Source organism: Rana temporaria, chromosome 3, assembly GCF_905171775.1.
Source record: "Rana temporaria chromosome 3, aRanTem1.1, whole genome shotgun sequence".
NCBI classification, from domain to species: domain Eukaryota; kingdom Metazoa; phylum Chordata; class Amphibia; order Anura; family Ranidae; genus Rana; species Rana temporaria.
The window spans coordinates 455,288,343-455,307,329 of NC_053491.1; the positions used below are offsets into that span (position 1 = coordinate 455,288,343).

The window sequence follows — 18,987 nt, forward strand, 5'->3', positions numbered from 1 at the left end:
CAGTGCCCACCAGTGCCATCCATCAGTGCCCACCAGTGCCACCTATCAATGCCTACCAGTGTCATCTATCAGTGCCCATCAGTGCTGTCAATCAGTGCCCATCAGTGCTGCCTATCAGTGTCACCTATTAGTGTCCATCTGTGCCACCTATCAGTGCCATCATTGACACCTATCAGTGCCACCTTTCAGTAAGGCCTGTCAGTGCCCATCAGTGCCACCTATCAGAGGGAGCATGGGGCACCTTCCTTCATGACAGAACACAATGGTCACCGCTGGTGGCTATAGCCTCCGGAAGTGATCACATGCAAAAAAATAGACAGGTTGGTTTTACTGACATCGATCTGTCCGGCCGAGATTCCATTAATCTATGGCTGGCTTTACCTGGTTTGGAGGCTTTCTGAAGTGATGAAGCCTGAAAATGTTTTAAATAACCACTTGCCATCCTTTGGGCATTTAAAACGTCCTGAACTGTATGTAATTAATTTACAGCCATGAGCTTTCCAGCCAGCAATCAGTCAATCATTAAGCGTGATCCAATCGGCTCTACAGCCATCCAAATACTTTTACGGTAGCAAGAAGGGCCAGCCCAGCCACCTCTGCCGTCACCCACAGTAGTTCCATGGCTCTTACATTCCTCCATGGAGTCCGGGACCATGGTAAACAGTAGACATGTGCATGACGAAAAATTAGTTTTGTTTTTGTTTAGATTAGTTAATCTAGTTATTTCGTTTCATTAAATTTGGTTGATTTGTTCAGTCCGTATTTGGAATTTGTATTTGGAATTTGTATTTGGAATTGGTGTTTGGAATTGGTGTTCGGAATTGGTGTTTGGAATTGGTGTTCTGAATTGGTGTTCTGAATTGGTGTTCTGAATTGGTGTTCTGAATTGGTGTTCTGAATTGGTGTTCAGAATTTTTAGAATTTTCTTTGAATTTAACGATTTTTTTCGATTTAAAACGTTCAAATCTATACATTTTGAATTGGTCAAAACTAAAATGTTATTTACATTTTTTATTCGAAAGTGAACAAACAAAAGAAAAATCTTCATCAAATGATTACAATGACTATTTAAATCACCTTTGGCTTAACAAAAATAGTGTTATTTCGAAATGGTACTCTAATAACACACACAGTCTTTGATTTCAGAAATATGTTTACAGTTCAGATTCGACTGGAATTTGATAAAAATTTGGTTCGAATTTCAATTTGAATTTCAGAAATTAGGACAAATTTTATTTTGTTATTTGGAGCCTTCGGTAAACTTTGTTTTTACTGAAATTCGGGTATTCCAAAATATCCGAATAGCAAAAAATATTCATCAAAAAATTAACCACACATGTCTAGTTAACAGGCCAAACAATGACCGCAGAAGACTGAGGAACATGCACTACCCCATCTACACTGAGAGTAATGAAGCCAGGCATTTTGTTACTTATAGTTCATCCATTCTCCTGCTATTGTAGGCAGGGGAAAAAGCTACTCTGAAACAGTATGATCTGTGCTTGTCTCCAGAAAGAGAGCCTTGCACCTGGCCGTGCTAATACATAAGGGGCAATGTTGGGTTTTGACATGTTTAGTATCTATCAACTCAACCCCATCTTTCAGATTTTACCCCAAAATTTGTATTATATTGTGTTTGTGTGCAGTAAAATTTATTTTAATAAAATGGGGCCATAATTCTTCCCACTGACACCAATGAAGACGCACAATTCCTGCGCCCCCCCCCACCCCAAAGCACCCTGTCCCCATGTTGATGAGGTCAGGGCCTCTTCCCGACCAACCCTGGTCGTTGGTTGTCGGGGTCTACGGACGGGGAACTTATCGGAATCTGGGAGCCCCCTTTAATAAGGGGGCCACCAGATACCGGCCCCCCACCCTATGTGAATGAGTATGTGGTACATCGTACATCACCTGGGGGAAAAGTGTCAAGAAAAAAAACACACTACACAGGTTTTTAAAGTAATTTATTAGGCAGCTCAGGGGGTCTTCATCCGACTTCGGGGGTCTCTTCTGACTTTGGGGGTGCAACTATTTATATAGGCATGGGGCGTGGTCACCGGGTGATGTCACCCGGTGACCCTGCCCATATGATGTCACAGTCCCGGGGCATGATGGGACTGTGACGTCATACGGGTGGGGTCACTGTGTGACATCACGTGATGACCACGCCCCATGCCTATATAAATGGTTGCACACCGTACCACATTACAGTGGGAGAGAGCGTCAAGTCAACATCGGGACAAGAGAAGTCGGAAGAAGACCCCCGGAGCTGCCTAATAAATTACTTTAAAAACCTGTGTAGTATGTATCCCATACTCATTCACATGTATCTGGGGGCCTCCTTATTAAAGGGGACTCCCAGATTCCGATAAGCCCCCCCGCCCGCAGACCCCGACAACCAACGGGAAGTGGCCCTGTCCTCATCAACATGAGGCCCTGTCCTCATCAACTCACCCCCCCATGTTGAGGGCATGCGGCTTGGTACGGTTCAGGAGGGGGGCGCTCGCTCATCCCCACCCCCTTTCCTGACTGGCCGGGCTTGCATGCTCGGATAAGGGTCTGGTGTGGATTTTGGGGGGAGCCCCATGCCGTTTTTTTCGGCGAAGGGGTTTCCCTTTAAATCTGTACCAGACCCAAGGGCCTGGTATGCTCTTGGAGGGGGAACCCATGCCGTTTTTTTTTTTTTGCGAGGAGTTCCCCCTCAAGATTCATATCAAACACAGTGCCTGGTATTGGCAGGGATCCAAGTCGGATTCCCGTTCATTGAAATTCGGACGTATGTCGGCTTCAAGTCACAGGGCAAAGTCGGATCCAAAGTAGTACTAGTGTCGTGTCGCACCAGTGTGAACCCGGCCTAATAGATTGATTTCAATTTCCTCCAGGTGTCTCAGTTTTGCATTCCACCTGTCTTTTCATATCCTAGTAATAATTTAAGCAGTTAAAACATTTTCTGTTTCACCAAACTCCATTTTATTTTCCATGCAGATTCTCATTGTCTGTTTTTTGATGAAAAATATGTTAACCTCATAGAAAATGAAGTTCCTAAACCTCAAGGTAAATACATTTTTTTTATTTTTTATTTTTAAAGTAGACTAGACAAATGGCTTTTAAATAATACAGTGTGAAGACTTAATTAAAGTTATACTTTCTCTTTGTTCCCAGTCTGTAGTATTATCGAACCTGGATATAAAGAGTTCTTTGTAGAGACAATCACTTCAGATGGACTGACCTGTATGTCATTTTGTGATCCGTCCTATGCACAGCCTAAGTCTTGTAATGATGGAAAATGTGTGATTCAGAGAGATGTTGGTCCACAGTGTTTGTAAGTATGATGCATACCTCCCAACTTTTTGAAATGGGAATGAGGGACATCTATCAGCAAAAGTATGCAGGTATAGGACACACCCCTTGTCACGCCCCCTTAAAGGAGAATTGTAAACCCACAAGTGCTTTTTTCACCACTACTATTCCTTTATATTGTCTTTTAGAATTTACAAATGGAGCAATTTAGAAATCAGATGAAAGGTTTAGAGCTGGGAAACACTTTTTGATAGATAACAAGTGCATTTTATATACAACTATATAGATCAGACCAAAATGAGGGACAAATGAGGAGGAAAGAGGGACAGAGGGACATTTCTCCAAATCAGGGACAGTCCCTCAAAATCAGGGACAGTGGGGAGCTATGAGGATGGTCTTGAATTTTGTGGTACAGATGTAATGTGGTTTTGTATTTTTTATGGTCAGAACCCAAAAAATATATAATGTTATATTATTGAGGGTTTAATCAGACAGGACCAGCCTGAGGCCTCGTACACACCACCGGTTTTCTTGGCAAGAACCAGCAAGAAAACTGCTGGCAGAGCTTTCTGCCGAGAAAACCGTTCGTGTGTATAAGGCTTTCAGGTTTCTCGTCGGGAAATCTGGCCAGACTCTCGACGGGAAAAATAGAGAACCTGCGCTCTATTTTCTCATCGAGATTCTTGTCAGCCTGTTTCCCGATGAGAAACCCGAGAGTGTGTATACTTACCTGTCGCTGTGGAAACCCGCGCATGCTCGAAATTACTTTGACGCATGCACGGTAGCTTCCACGGCATAGGTAGGGTGAAGCAAGATGGTGGCGAAGGCATCAAATGTGACCAGCGCATGCTCGTCGTACGTGATGGCATCGCCGCGTTCTTGCCTTTCAAGAGAACCACGGTTCTTTTGAAAAGGTCAGTGTGTACACTCGGGCGGCAAGAGATTCTTGCCAAGAATCTTGTCGGGAAAAAACAACGTTTTTTTCCCTGATGAGATTCTTGCCCATGTGTACGAGGCCTAAGAGTTAGTTACTTTTGCTTTGTCGTCTTGTAAAACAACAAATTTACTATATATAGATCGACTTCAATACAACCAGCTTTTTGGCATGAGATTACTGCCATGTGTACGAGGCCTAAGAGTTAGTTACTTTTGCTTTGCCGTCTTGTAAAACAACAAATTTACTATACATAGATCGACTTCAATACAACAAGCTTTTTGGCATGAGATTATTGCCAGTGGCTATAGCTGCTAGCTGAAAATCAAATAATCTACAGCATGGGTGCTCAACCTGTGGCCCTCCAGCTGTTGCAGAACTACATGTTCCATCATGAATGAATGAATGAATGAAAACTTATATAGCGCGGCACATGCGAACTTAATCGCCTCTGGGCGCTTGTTGTTCCTGTCTCTTTTGATATCAAAAGAGATGCGTCTTAAGCTTTTTCCTGAATGCTAAGTGATTTTCCTCCAACCGAATGCTGGTTGGTAAAGCGTTCCATAGTCTGGGACCTTGGACCGCAAATCTTCTTTCTCCTTTGGACTTGTAATTGGCTTTCGGTATCTGGAGGAGATTTTGGTTGGTGGATCGCAGAACGCGATTGGAGTTGTGAGCTTTTATTTTTTCGCATAGATAATGGGGAGCATTCCCATAGATACATCTATGCGTTAGACAGAGTGCTTTAAAAACAATTCTGTCCTTTACTGGCAGCCAATGGAGGGATCTCAGTGAAGGTGAGATTGATTCCCATGTTTTTTTCCCAGTCACTAGTCTGGCGGCCGTATTTTGAACGACTTGCAGACGCGCGATTTGGTACTTGGGGAGTCCGAGGTAAAGGGCATTTGCATAGTCCAGTCTGGAGTTTACAATTGCTCCCACCACGACTGCTATATCTTCTTTGGGAATGAAAGGAGTAAGTCTGCGTAGTAGGCGCAGCAGATGGTGAGATCCGCTGACTACTGACCCTATTTGTGCATCCATTGTCATGTAGGAGTTGAAGATGACTCCGAGACTTTTGACTTTGGCGCTAGGGGTGATGAATTTGCCCAGAATGGGCGGGGGGGAACCAAGTTGTTGCAGGTTGATTCATACGCTTGGCGTGAAACAGGAGAAGTTCTGTTTTCGCTCCGTTGAGTTTAAGATAACTCTTTGTCATCCAGTCTTCTATCAAAGAGAGGCATGTCTCTAGATTGAGGTGGTGATCCTTTTTGTTGCAAATGCGGAAATACAGTTGCGTGTCGTCTGCATATGAGTGATAAAGCAGTTTTTGGCTGCTAATGATTTCAAAAAGAGGACGAAGGTAGATGTTAAACAGCACCGGCGATAGAGGAGATCCTTGAGGGACTCCGTATGATACCGTGCGTTTCTCAGAAGTGAAGGGTCCCAATTTCACTGTTTGTGACCGGTTTTCCAAAAAAGAGGAGAACCAAGATAAATCATCTTCTGCGATTTTGGCTACGTCAGCTAGCCGAGTCAGTAATAGTTTGTGGTCTACAGTGTCGAAGGCAGCGCTTAGGTCCAACAGAACCAGGAGACAAGATTCTCCTTCGTCTGCGGCCTCGAGAGCGTCGTCCCATATTTTGAGCAATGCTGTTTCCGCCCCGTGTCCGGGACGGAAGCCAGATTGAAATGGATCAAGTAGGCTGTGGGTATCTAGATGCTGTTGCAGCTGTTGTACCACTACTTTTTCCATTACCTTGGAGAGAACGTTTAGGCCTGTTATGGGACGGCGATGAAGTGGGTCCTTGGGGTCTAAGGTGGGTTTCTTCAAGATGGGTTGGATTATGCCCTCTTTCAACTGGTGGGGCACTATGCCCTCCTTGAAAGACTGGTTTATAAGCTGCGTGATAGGAGGTGCCAGGATGTCGGCGCATTCCTTCAGCAGTTTGGTGGGAATGATATCATTTGGCGCTGTGCTATTTCGCAAAGTACCAATGATATTTTTTGTGGCATCGATGGAGATGGGTTCTAGAGTGAACTTTCCTGATTGTGGTGAATTTCTGTGGGTGTTGGGTGAATAATTGTGGGGGGTGGGGTTGAGGGGGGTGTTGTTTTGCTGAATGCTTTCACGGATTCCCTCAATTTTATTAATGAAGTAATCCGACAATTCATTGCAGAACTCTTGGGTGTCCGAATTGGAGGCTTCGAGACAGACGGGATTCATGGTCTGAGTGACCATCTTGAAGAGTTCGCGGGGGCGGTTTAGGGCGCTGTTGATAGCCTTGGAAAAATAATTTTTCTTGGCTTTGAAAATTTCTTTGTGGTATTTTCTTGTTGTTGCCTTGTAGATGGTGAGGTTTTCTTCTGAAGAGCTTCTTTTCCAGGCGGCTTCCGCCCTTCTGCGCTCTTGCTTCAATAGCGACAGCTGGTTATTAAACCAGCTTGAGGTGTTTTTCCGGATGCAGGTTTTACGTTTCGGAGCTATCAAGTCGGCTGACTGTGATAGTGCGGTGTTTATGGCATCCAGTGTTTCTGAGGCCGTTTGATGAGGGTGAATCGATTTTATTTTTTCTCTTAATGTTGTTTTGAAGATTTCCGAATGGAGCTTCTTCTGACATCTAGTCCAGTGTGTTGTCACTGGTTTTGATGTTTTTGTTAAGGGGGGGATTTTGGGAATTATGAATTTAATTGCATGGTGATCTGTCCATGGCAACGGTTCATTTTCCAAAATGTTTATTTCCAGATCTTGTCTGAAAATAAGATCGAGCGTGTGACCTGAAGTATGTGTGGGCCCACATACTGATTGCTGTAGCCCTAATTCTTCCAGGTGATCGATACAGGCGTCGGCCACGGGATCCTGTGAAGAATTGGCCCAAAGGTTGAAATCCCTGAGCAGCAACAGGTGTTTGCTGTTAAGGGTGTAAGTGGAGATAAACTCCGTCAATGATGATGTAAGCTGCGATTTTGGACCAGGTGGTCTATAGCAGAGTAGAATACGGACGATCTCCTGGGGATTTGTTTGTAGTTGCAGAGTGAGGGTTTCCATGAAAGGAAGGGGGTTTTGAAGGATTGGTTTTGTGATCGCGAGGTTAGACTTGTGGATCACTGCCAGGCCTCCTCCCCTTTGCCCCACTCTGTTTTCGGTTATAATGCGATAATTTTCTGGCACCAGTTCGCCTAAAATGGTGTTACAGTCGGCTGTGAGCCAGCTCTCTGTAATAAAGAGGCAGTCTAAATCGTTTTGTAGAATGAAATCATATATTTCTAATCTGTGTTTTACTGCCGATCTTGTGTTGATCAAAGCACATGATATGTGCTGGGGCAAATGGCTGAAATTTTTGACAGTCGATCGTCGATCGATTCTCAAAAGTTGTTCAATTTTTAGGGATTTTTTTGTGATGGCTGGTAGTATTGCGGCAGATCGCCTCAGACCCCAAATGGTTTCTGCAGAATATTGCAGATTAACCATGGTCGCCAAACACCGGGGGGGGGGGGTGATGGAGGGAAGATAGCTAAATCCTCTCTCCCAGCTTGGTCCAGAGGAAGGCAAAAAAACCCTGGCCGTGCTGTGCCAATGTGCTGCGGCAGGGAAAAAAATTCCTTCCTGACCCCTTTGAGAGGCGATCGGACGAGCCCTGGATCAAGTGCTATTAGGGTGATGATGGGGGGGAGTGGGGATGAGAGGTATCCTCGTTGCAGGGTGTACCAAGATGGCCGCCGATCATGAAGCAGGACCCAGGCTGGGGGCTGTCAGCAGGATGGCTTGGTGATGCGGGGGGTTAGAATTGGTGACTGGGAGAAGATGGTGTCCTTCTGGGGTAGGGGAGGGGGTTTCTGGACAGTTTTTGTGGTTTTGGGGGTGATGCCAGGCGTGGGAAACGGCGCGCCGCTAGGCCGCAGGTGAAGCCGCGGTCTTTCCTAGATCGCGGCCCCGCAAATCGCGATAGGCTGGCGCGGATGTCCCGAAAGAGGCTGGATCATGCGACGGGGAGGATGCCTTAGATGTGAAGGTAAAGAGGGGGTGTAGGAGCAGGGGTGAACCGCCGTGCTTAGGCTGTTGTAGCGGCTTGTCCTGAAAAGGACGGCCGCCAACGGTCTCGGGGGGGCGGATAGCCCTGATCATAGGGGGGTTACCTGTTAGGCTCCCTGGAAGAGGGATGAAGGAGGGAGCCAGGAGGGAGCCAGTGAAAGCCAGTGAAGCTGGATGGAAGCCGGATGGAAGCCGGATGAAAGCCAGAGGAGTCTCCAGGAGGGAGACAGCAGCAACGGGGGAGGAAAACCCTGCCTGTCTGGGCACCAGGAGCCACACGTCCTACTGCTAGGAATGTGCGCCGATTACTACTGGACCAGTTCTAGCCCTGGGGAGGAGTCACTCTCTCAGACTCAATCCTGAGAGGTCAGGAGAAACGTTGTGTTAGGTCTGCACAGTTGTGCTCTGTCCTGTCCTTGCTGCGTCTGCCTTTGGGAGTCATGCCTGTAACTGTCAGCCTTGCAATGCCTTGTGAGACTTGTAGTTCCGTAACATATGGAGGGCCATAGGTTGAGCACCCATGATCTACAGTATCTCACAAAAGTGAGTACACCCCTCACATTTTTGTAAATATTTTATTCTATCTTTTCATGTGACAACACTGAAGAAATTACACTTCGCTACAATGTAAAGTAGTGAGTGTACAGCTTGTATAACAGTGTAAATGTGCTGTCCCTTCAAAATAACTCGACACACAGCTATTAGCCCTCATGCACACTGGACATTTTTGGACGTTTTTACAGCAGCTGTTTTTGGCAGTAGACGTTTTTTTCTACAGTCAATAAACTCTCCATCATGTTATCCTATGTGTCCATGCACACATAGGCTGTTATCAGCAGTTTTGGGCAGTGACGTTTTTGAGCAGTAAAAAAAAAAAGAAACTAGTGGGTTCTGAGAGACGTTTTTCAGCTGTAAAAACACTCTAATGCTGCTAAACGCTGATAAACTTCGATAAACACTGATAAACACTCAAAAACTTCACTCATCTGCGTTTTTTTATGTTTTTGATGCATTGAAAAAATAAAAAAATGTTCTTCAACAAAAAAACACTAACGCGGAAAAACGCAAAAAATGCTAATAAACGCTAAAAAACGCTATTGAAAAAACGTTAAAAAAAGTTGAAAAACTCACTGCAAAGCTGCTGGCGTTTTTATAACGTTATTTTAACATCCAGTGTGCATGAGGACTCAATGTCTAAACCCCTGACAACAAAAGTAAGTACACCCCTAAGTGAAAATGTCCCAAAGTGTCAATCATTTTTGTGGCCACCATTATTTTCCAGCACTGCTTTAACCCTCTTGGGCATGGAGTTCCCCAGAGCTTCACAGGTTGCCACTGGAGTCCTCTTCCACTCCTCCATGATGACATCACAGAGCTGGTGGATGTTAGAGACCTTGCGCTCCTCCAGCTTCTGTTTGAGGATGCCCCACAGATGCTCAATAGGGTTTAGGTCCGAATACATGCTTGGCCAGTCCATCACCTTTACCCTCAGCTTCCTTAGGAAGGCAGTGGTCATCTTGGAGGTGACACTTTGCTACAATGTAAGTGTTAATCTTGTATACCAGTGTAAATTTCCTGTCCCCTCAAAATAATTCAACACACAGCCATTAATGTCTAAACCACTGGCAGCAAAAGTGAGTACACCCCTAAGTGAAAATGTCCAAATTGGACCCAATTAGCCATTTTCCCTCCTCGTGTCATGTGACTTGTTAGTGTTACAAGGTCTCAGGTGTGAATGGGGAGCAGGTGTGTTAAATTGTGTGTTATCGCTCTCACTCTCTCATACTGGTCTCTGGACGTTCAACATGGCACCTCATGGCAAAGAACTCTCTGAAGATCTGAAACAAAGAATTGTTGCTCTATATAAAGATGGCCTAGGCTATAAGAAGATTGCCAAGACCCTGAAAGTGAGCTGCATCATGGTGGCCAAGTTCCACTCAGAACCGGCCTTGCCATGGTCGACCAAAGAAGTTGAGTTCACATGCCCAGCATCATATCCAGAGGTTGTCTTTGGGAAATAGACATATGAGTGCTGCCAGTATTGCTGCAGAGGTTGAAGGGTGGGGGGTCAGCCTGTCAGTGCTCAGACCATATGCCGCACACTGCATCAAATTGCATTTCACTGAAGAGAAGGACCCTAATGACACCTAAGTGCACCATCAAATGAACTCCAAAACCTGGCCAATAGTACGTGTTTTTTATATCTAAATTAATGTTTGCCTCAATAAACCTTAGTCCTTGGCTCGGGACGTCCCTGAGATTTAGTTCCATTATCATTTTTCATGCTCAGTTCTCAAGGAAGACCTTCTAATACCCAGGGCCGGGGGGTGAACTTTTATACATTTTTGTTCTGTAGGACTAATTAAAGTAAAAGAGGTCCTGTTATATACCAAACTCAGGTTTACTAGAATTACCATTGAAGTTAAATGCTTACAGCATAGAGGATTGCTTAAGTAAATCTTCTACATGTTATGCTCATCACAGTGTAATGTTAAATTGTTTTCATGTTTTTTTCAATAGAAAGTTTCACTTTGGAGGCCTTTTATGCTTCCTTTACGTGGTACTAATTGGACTTATCTTTATTTCCAAAAAATTGTGGCAAATCAGATTAGATATGTGCAATTAGTTTTGTTCTGTGTTTCTTTTTCGACAAAATTTGACAAATTTGTTCCTTTGGAAATATTCAAAATGATGAAAACCCACTTTACAAGGTTTTAGGAAAATTCAAAAGAACGTAAATCTGAAATTCAAAAATTCAAAAGAATGAAAATCTGAAATTCAAAAATCCAAAAGAACGTAAATCTGAAATGCAAAAGAATTTAAATCTGAAATTCAAAGGAATGAAAATCTGAAATTCAAAAATTCAAAAGAACGTAAATCTGAAATTCAAATTCAAAAGAATGAAAATCTGAAATTCAAAATTTCAAAAGAATGTAAATTTGAAATTCAAAAATTCAAAAGAATGAAAATCTGAAATTCAAAAATTCAAAAGAATGTAAATCTGAAATTCCAAAATTCAAAAGAATGAAAATCTGAAACTTGAAAATCCAAAAATTTGAAAAAAGGAACAAAAATTCAAAAAGATGAAAATCCAAAAATAAGAGCAAAAATCTGAAATTAGAAAATCCAAAATGCAAAAATTTGATATTCTGAAGACTTGAAAATCAGAACGAAAATCCTAAAGTTTGAAAACCCAAAAATCCTAAAACCGGAAACAATAACTGACTCATAATAACGATTACTAACTATTAAATTCTAGGTATTGGAATTTCCCTTCAAATTTGACTGTTAGTGAACATAACAAATACGAATTTATCCAAAATTACGAATTACCCGAAATAATGAATGCCACAACTAAACAAATGGAACGTAACAAATTAGTAACAATACATAATAAAACATTTTTATTATTTATTGTTTTTAATTTGTAACATTCCATTTGTTTAGATGTGGCATTCGTTATTTTGGATAATTCGTAACTTCGGATAAATTTGTATTTGTTACGTTCACTAACAGACAAATTTGAAAGGAAATTCCAATACCTATAATTTAATAGTTAGTAATAGTTATTGTTAGTTAATAATTCAAATTTGGGGATTTTAGTTCTTTTGAATTTTCACATTTTTAGAATTTTTGGGTTTTTGGTTCTTTTGAATTTTCACATTTTCATTCTTATTTTCGGATTTTCAAATTTTTGAATATTCAGAATTTTAGATTTTTGGATTTTTATGAATTAAGGCATCTAAATGAATGGAACGTAACAAATAAAAAAAATTTCCGAAGTTACAAGTTTTTTCAAAATAACGAATTTCGATCACAACGAATGACCCGGAAAAAAAACGAATGAAAAATTAAAACAAACAAATTTTTCGGCAGTGCACATGTCTAAATAAGATCAGTTTGTGGTTTCCACTTTACAAAAAATGGTCTTTATTTTTCTAAATATTTGCATTTTTTTTCTTTAAAAAGAATGCAAAAAATACAAAGGGTATTCATTTTTTAAACAAATCTCTGTCTCAAAAAATTATATAAAATTTGTTCCGGCACAGTGTTGCATTACCAAATAATTGTCAGTCAAACGATCACAGCACTGAAAACTGCAAAATTGCCTGATAATGAAAGGGGTGAAACATGCTGATACTAGGATGGTAAATATATTCTTTATCCACACAGGTGTCCAGAGACACATATCTTCATGTATACAGGTGCAAGCTGCACAGGAAAAATATCAAAAGCTGGAGTGTATGCAGGGGTGGGAGTTTCCCTTGCTGTCCTGTTCATTGTTATTATCACGGTATCGTTTTACCTGGTCAGAGAAAAAAGGAAGAAGAATAAGTGAGTACCGTGCAAAAAGTTGTGAACTGACATTTTTATGGCAATAGTGATGAACTTAAGCGGATGTTCCACCCCAAAAAAATATTAAAAGCCAGCAGCTACAAATACTGCAGCTGCTGACTTTTAATATAAGGACACTTACCTGTCCTGGAGTCCAGCGCCGTCCACAGCAGAGCACGAGCGATCGCTCGTCACCCTGCTGCTCCCCCCTCCATCCACGCTGAGGGAACCAGGAAGTGAAGCGCTGCGGCTTCACTGCCCGGTTCCCTACGGCGCATGCGCGAGTCGCGCCGCGCCCGCCGATTGGCTCCCGCTGTGTGCTGGGAGCCGAGTGTTCCCAGCACACAACAGGGGGGGGGGGGGCGACGGGATGTGACGCAATGCCCGTCTTTTGCCCGTGAATGCCGGGCCGGAAGTGGGTGCAAATACCTGTCTTTAGACAGGTATCTGCACCCCCCTCCCCCCTGAAAGGTGTCAAATGTGACACCGGAGGGGGGGAGGGTTCCGATCAGCGGGACTTCACTTTAGGGTGGAGAACCGCTTTACTTATATAGAAACCCCTAGAGCAGCCCAAGACATTATCATAGGGCTCACATATATTTAGTGTGTATTTATTGCTACAGTGAACTGTTAGATACTGCATACATACTACAGGAAATGATCAGAGACTGCATACATACTACAGGATATAGTCAGAGACTACAGGCATGCTACAGGAAATGGTCAGAGACTGCATACATACTACAGGAAATGATCAGAGACTGCACACATACTACAGGAAATGGTCAGAGACTACAGACATGCTACAGGAAATGGTCAGAGACTACAGACATGCTACAGGAAATGGTCAGAGACTGCAGACATGCTACAGGAGATGGTCAGAGACTACAGGCATGCTAAATGAGAGTTTGGCCCGACACTGCAGACATGCTAGAGGTATAGTTGGATATTGGGGACATGCTGCAGGAGACAATGCTAAACCTACAGCATGTTGCAAAAGACTGCTAAAGATGCCATTACAATCCCTTTACTAGTCAATGTTCCCACATTAGTGCTCTGTAGAGCTTCCTTAAAAATTTCTGGCAACACAGTTGGTTTTTAGGTCTCAGCCAGTAGCTGGCTAATATTGTCTGCATACAGTATGTCCATAGACACTTTACAATGTTGCTGCATTGTGGCTGTTTAATCATAGTGCCCAGCCTGGACTCTATGTCATCACATTGTGCAGTCAGGGTGAATGAGACCTAAGAATGAAGCAAAGCATCTTGGGACATGTAGTCCAAAGATCCAAAATGTTACACTCAATTGGACTATTATAAAAAGCCTGTGTGGGGGACAGAATTGTTCTCTTGGGACCACGGCCTGGATCTGCAAGCAGTGACACGGTGCTAGACTTTGCTGCAGCCAAGTTTCGGCCTGTGCTACAAGGAGGAGAGTCATCGTGGGCGGGTACAGGAGCATCCACCACCAGCCACCTCTGGTCATTCAGAAGCCACTCTCATCACATCCACGGCAGATAGAGCTGGGCTGTGGACGCGGCGCAACACAGGGTCAAGCGCCATCCTTTGGACCAGATTCTGTAGAGGTCTGCTGCGGAACCCTCAAGCCACTCTTCAATACTAGAGGTCGCTGGGATTGGTGAGTGGGCACCAAAACAAAGCTCTATTTGTGTGAACAAAATGATAACAATTTCATTTGGGTACAGTGTAGCATGACTGAGTAATTGTCCTTCAAAGGACGAGAGCACTAAAAGCTGAAAATTGGTCTGGGAAGGAAGTGCCCAGTATTTAGGTGGTTAAAGCGGGGGTTCACCCTTAGAGGGCACTTTTTCCCCTTAGATTCCTGCTCGTTTTCTCTAGGGGAATCGGCTATTTGTTTTAAAATATGTGCAGTACTTACCCGTTTACGAGATGCATAAATGGGTGAACTCCCGCTTTAAGGACACCACAGCCAGCTTCCCAGACCGCTCCTTACACTGTGCCCTGATTGGGTAAAACTTTCCCAAAAGAATCAGAGCTCAGTGCAGTGCAGGGTGTTCGGCAGGCCAAACACCCTGCAAATTTGGGTGTTCGATGAACGACTGTTCAGGCAAAGGTTGGGCCTGAACTCATGCTTGGCCTAAACCCTTTGCCCTACACTACCAGCCTAATGAACATGATAGCAACTGATAAATGTGGCTCCTGCAGACTACAGAAACGTCAGGTTCTTATCATTTACTAGTATAAATTAAAAGAGAGGTACAACCGGCCCGCTGTCTGCTGAAAATGGGTCACAGGAGTGCAAAATGATCTGCACTCCTGTGACCTGTTTTCAGCAGACAGCAGGCTGAACCCCGCTGACAGGTGATGTCATAAAGCCAATCCAGGCTCGGGAAAGATTGCGACCATATGGTTAATATCTGCCCACATGCCTGGATCAGCACCCGACACAACCTCTCAGCAAGCCACTGAGAGCCTGAGTCGGCTGCTCCAGCCCCCTCCACAGCCCAGTGCTCTAGTGAGCATGGAGGGGGCAGAGCAGACAGACAGTGACTGACAGTCACCAGATCTTTGCTCAGGAAGCACTGAGAACCGAGCAATCGGCGAAGTTTGATCGCTCGGTTCTCAGCCTTCGGGGGACAGATGCAGCAGGGTGACTAATGATGGATTCACTTAGGTAAGTATGATTCAAAAATTAAAAAAAATTCCCATACTTCTCTTTTAAGCACAGCTATGGGGGCCACATTAGTATATCACTAGCTGACTGTACATACATTTATGCTTGAAGACTCAATGAGAGAAACCTGCTAAACCACGTGGATGGAGGAAACTGCACTGCCGATTATTGTATTCTGACAGTCGGCACTCACAGCTGTCAGAGTACCCAAACAGTGGCTGCATCTGATTGGATCAGATTTCAGAGATTCGTCCAAAACCGGCTGAAATTCACTCCATGTATGACCAGCTTAACTTTGGTCTTAACTTTGGATTTTATGTGTGTAAAGCAGTGCGACAGATTATGGTTTTTATTTAAAAAATAATACAAAGAATTATAGGTCATAGGGATACATTTTGATGTTTTATAATTGGTGTATTTGCATCATATGTTTCCAGGGATGACTTCTTCAGAGATAGTGAAGATTTATGGAGTCATGATACTGATGATCAGTGGACTGCACAAAATGGGATATTCAATCTAAACCTAAATATAGACTCAGATTGAATGGTAAGCATTACGTGATGTTCTGAATCATTTCATATTTCATCTCAAAGCTTAATTAACCTTAATAATAGGAGCAACCGCTGTAAAGCTACTGCTCCTGGGTCAACCTGTATGAGGGACAGAGTAGAAGCTCCCTTCTGTCTGTATCACCCTTCAGGAGGAGGACAGACTCATAGCTCCCTTCTGTCTGTATCACCCTGCAGGAGGAGGACAGACCCATAGCTCCCTTCTGTCTGTATCACCCTGCAGGAGGAGGACAGACCCATAGCTCCCTTCTGTCGTATCACCCTGCAGGAGGAGGACAAACTCATAGCTCCCTTCTGTCTGTATCACCTTGCAGGAGGAGGACAGACTCATAGCTCCTTCTGTCTGTATCACCCTGCAGGAGGAGGACAGACTCATAGCTCCCTTCTGTCTGTATCACCCTGCAGGAGGAGGACAGACTCATAGCTTCCTTCTGTCTGTATCACCCTGCAGGAGGAGGACATACTCATAGCTCCTTCTGTCTGTATCACCCTGCAGGAGGAAGACAGACTCATAGCTCCCTTCTGTCTGTATCACCCTGCAGGAGGAAGACAGACTCATAGCTCCCTTCTGTCTGTATCACCCTGCAGGAGGAGGACAGACTCATAGCTCATTCTGTCTGTATCATCCTGCAGGATGAAGACAGACTCATAGCTCTTTTCTGTCCATATCACCCTGCAGGAGGAAGACAAACTTATAGCTCTCTTCTATCCGTATCACCCTGCAGGAGGAGGACAGATTCATATCTCCTTTCTGTCTGTATCACCATGCAGAAGGAGGACAGACTCATGGCTCCTTCTGTCTGTATCACCCTGCAGGAGGAGGAGGAGAGACTCATAGCTCCTTCTGTCTGTATCACCCTGCAGGAGGAGGACAGACTCATAGCCCCCTTTTGTCTGTATCACCCTTCAGGAGGAGAACAGACTCATAGCCCCATTCTATCTGTATCACTCTTCAGGAGGAGGACAGACTCATAGCCCCCATTTGTCTGTATCACCCTGTAGAAGGGTGAGACCTCTCACCTTCTTTATTTGATCTATAGGTTATAATAGGTCAATTGCTTGCCATCCCCTTTAAGAGTGGAGTCAATCTTGCTTCCACTCTCCTCCTTCCACTCCTGGTGGGGTTCCCTTCCATGATACTTCTCTACTGCTGTCAAACCCAGATTGCATGAATGGGACTGCATAAACTCCACTTTATATATTATATTTTTTCAAAAAGAAAATGTATTTGCCCATAGTTCATCTCTGCATCAAAACACAATCTTTATTTAAAAAAAAAAAGCATTTCATGCCCACACATTTCAGTGCACTACCGATGAAAGCAAGTACATGTACATGTAGATATACTGGCTTCTGACAGATAGCACCTCACTTCCTATCTGATCATAGTGATGTCACCAGCTCCGCCCCTTACGAGTTATGCCTAGTGTATCAAGCCCCATCCATATTTTCGGATTTGACAGCAGTGGAGAAAGATCATAGAAGAGGAAGGGAATCCCACCAGGTGTGGAAGGAGGAGAGTGGAAGAGTGTCCCTGCTCCTAAAGGGCAATTGACCTATTACAACCTATGAGTCAAACAAAGAAGGCGAGCATATGATGTTTAAGATGGTGTCACAAGTGGTGATTTTCACACGAGTGACAAATTATATTAATTTAATAAGAGTGGAGGTTGCAGCACAATTATAATACACAAGAGACTGTGTTATATTTTATATATTATTATTATTATTTTTATCAAATCATGTTTATGATAAACAAAACATTGATGTTTGTGAGTGATAGAAGCTACTACACTATTATCTAAAAAATATGTTTCTTCTTAATCACTATTTTACTATATACCATTTTTTTGTTAAAAGAGAAGTAAGCCAAAGCTTTTTTTGGCCTTACTTCTTTTCTGGATCACAGGAAAATGCTGTGACCCAGATTCATCTGACAGCAGACTAAAGCACAGAGCTGGTCCAGGCTGTGGAATCAGCCCAACAATGTTGAGATCCACCCAGATGCCTGATGGGCAGCTGAGAGTCTAGGTCAGCTGCTCCTGCCCTGTTCCCACCCCAGCGCTCCAGTGATCACTTGAGGGGCAGAGCAGAGAGCCTGTGCATTAACAGTCACTGCTCTCTGCTTAGTGATGATGATCACCAGGCATGTGATCACTCTGTTTCAGACATTGAACTGACAGGGGACAGCTGCAGCAGCAGAGTGATGCTGAAGCAGGGAGGTGAGCAGTGGCAGCCCATCCATAAGTTTTTTTTCAAGCAAGTGATTAGAGCCAGAGGCTCACCCAGTGGGATATTCGCTATTTTCACACTGATTATCCTCCGGGCCACTCAAGAAGCGGGTCCTGAGACCCATTTCCCAATAGGGGCCTTGGAGGAGGGAAGCCGCTGTGATACTGTGGAGAAGATACAGTGAAACCCGCTGCCCTTTGCCAGTGGGGAAGTGCTGCCCACACCATAGATGGGGTACGTGCGTGGCTGGTGACCGACTGACTGAGGTGGAGGTGCGGGTAACCAGACCAACAGACCACCCTGGAAGGGTTGGGTGCAGATGACTTAACTGACCAGGGGGTGGTGGCTGTGGGTGTTTGCCGCTGCCCCAAAAAAATAGCACCAGCCACCACTGGAGGTATGTATGTTTTTTGTTTGTTTTTTACCGTTCCCACACTTCTCATTTAAAGCCATTTTAATAATCTTCTATCATTTCCTTCTTGTCTCCAATTCAGTCTAGCAAGGAGAAGTTTCAACCCAAACTAGAAGCAGTGGATACAATAACTGAGGTATAGACTGATTCTTCACTTCCTCTCTTACCTTCTCTGACTATCTTTTTTATTCATCCACCTTACCAACTGCTCAATGTCCACTACCCATGTCTGCCAATCACTTTACTGACTTCTGATTGCCTACTGAATAACATTCTCCAAGCTACATCTCCAATCTTGTCTCAGAAATATCACCCAATGAAAAGACAGAGGTATTGCCTACATATCTGATCTGATAGACAATGACAAACCCAAAACGTTTCCTGTACTACAAAAAGAATAACAACTCCCAAACTCCGATATATTCCTGTACATACGTACCCAACACTGCCTTAACTCACTCAAAACTTGGACATGTAATCTCCCCCAAAAAGCCTGGATCTACTACAAGTCCCC

At 43.8% G+C, this 18,987-nt stretch overlaps 1 long non-coding RNA gene across 1 annotated transcript; it reads left to right on the forward strand.

The window, feature by feature from the left end:
- Nucleotides 1–12,502: 12,502 nt before the first annotated feature.
- Nucleotides 12,503–18,611, forward strand: LOC120930935. Its single transcript, XR_005747787.1, has 3 exons — nt 12,503–12,602; nt 15,695–15,806; nt 18,556–18,611. It is a non-coding gene; the product is annotated as an uncharacterized LOC120930935 (long non-coding RNA).
- The last annotated feature ends 376 nt before the right edge of the window (nt 18,612–18,987 follow it).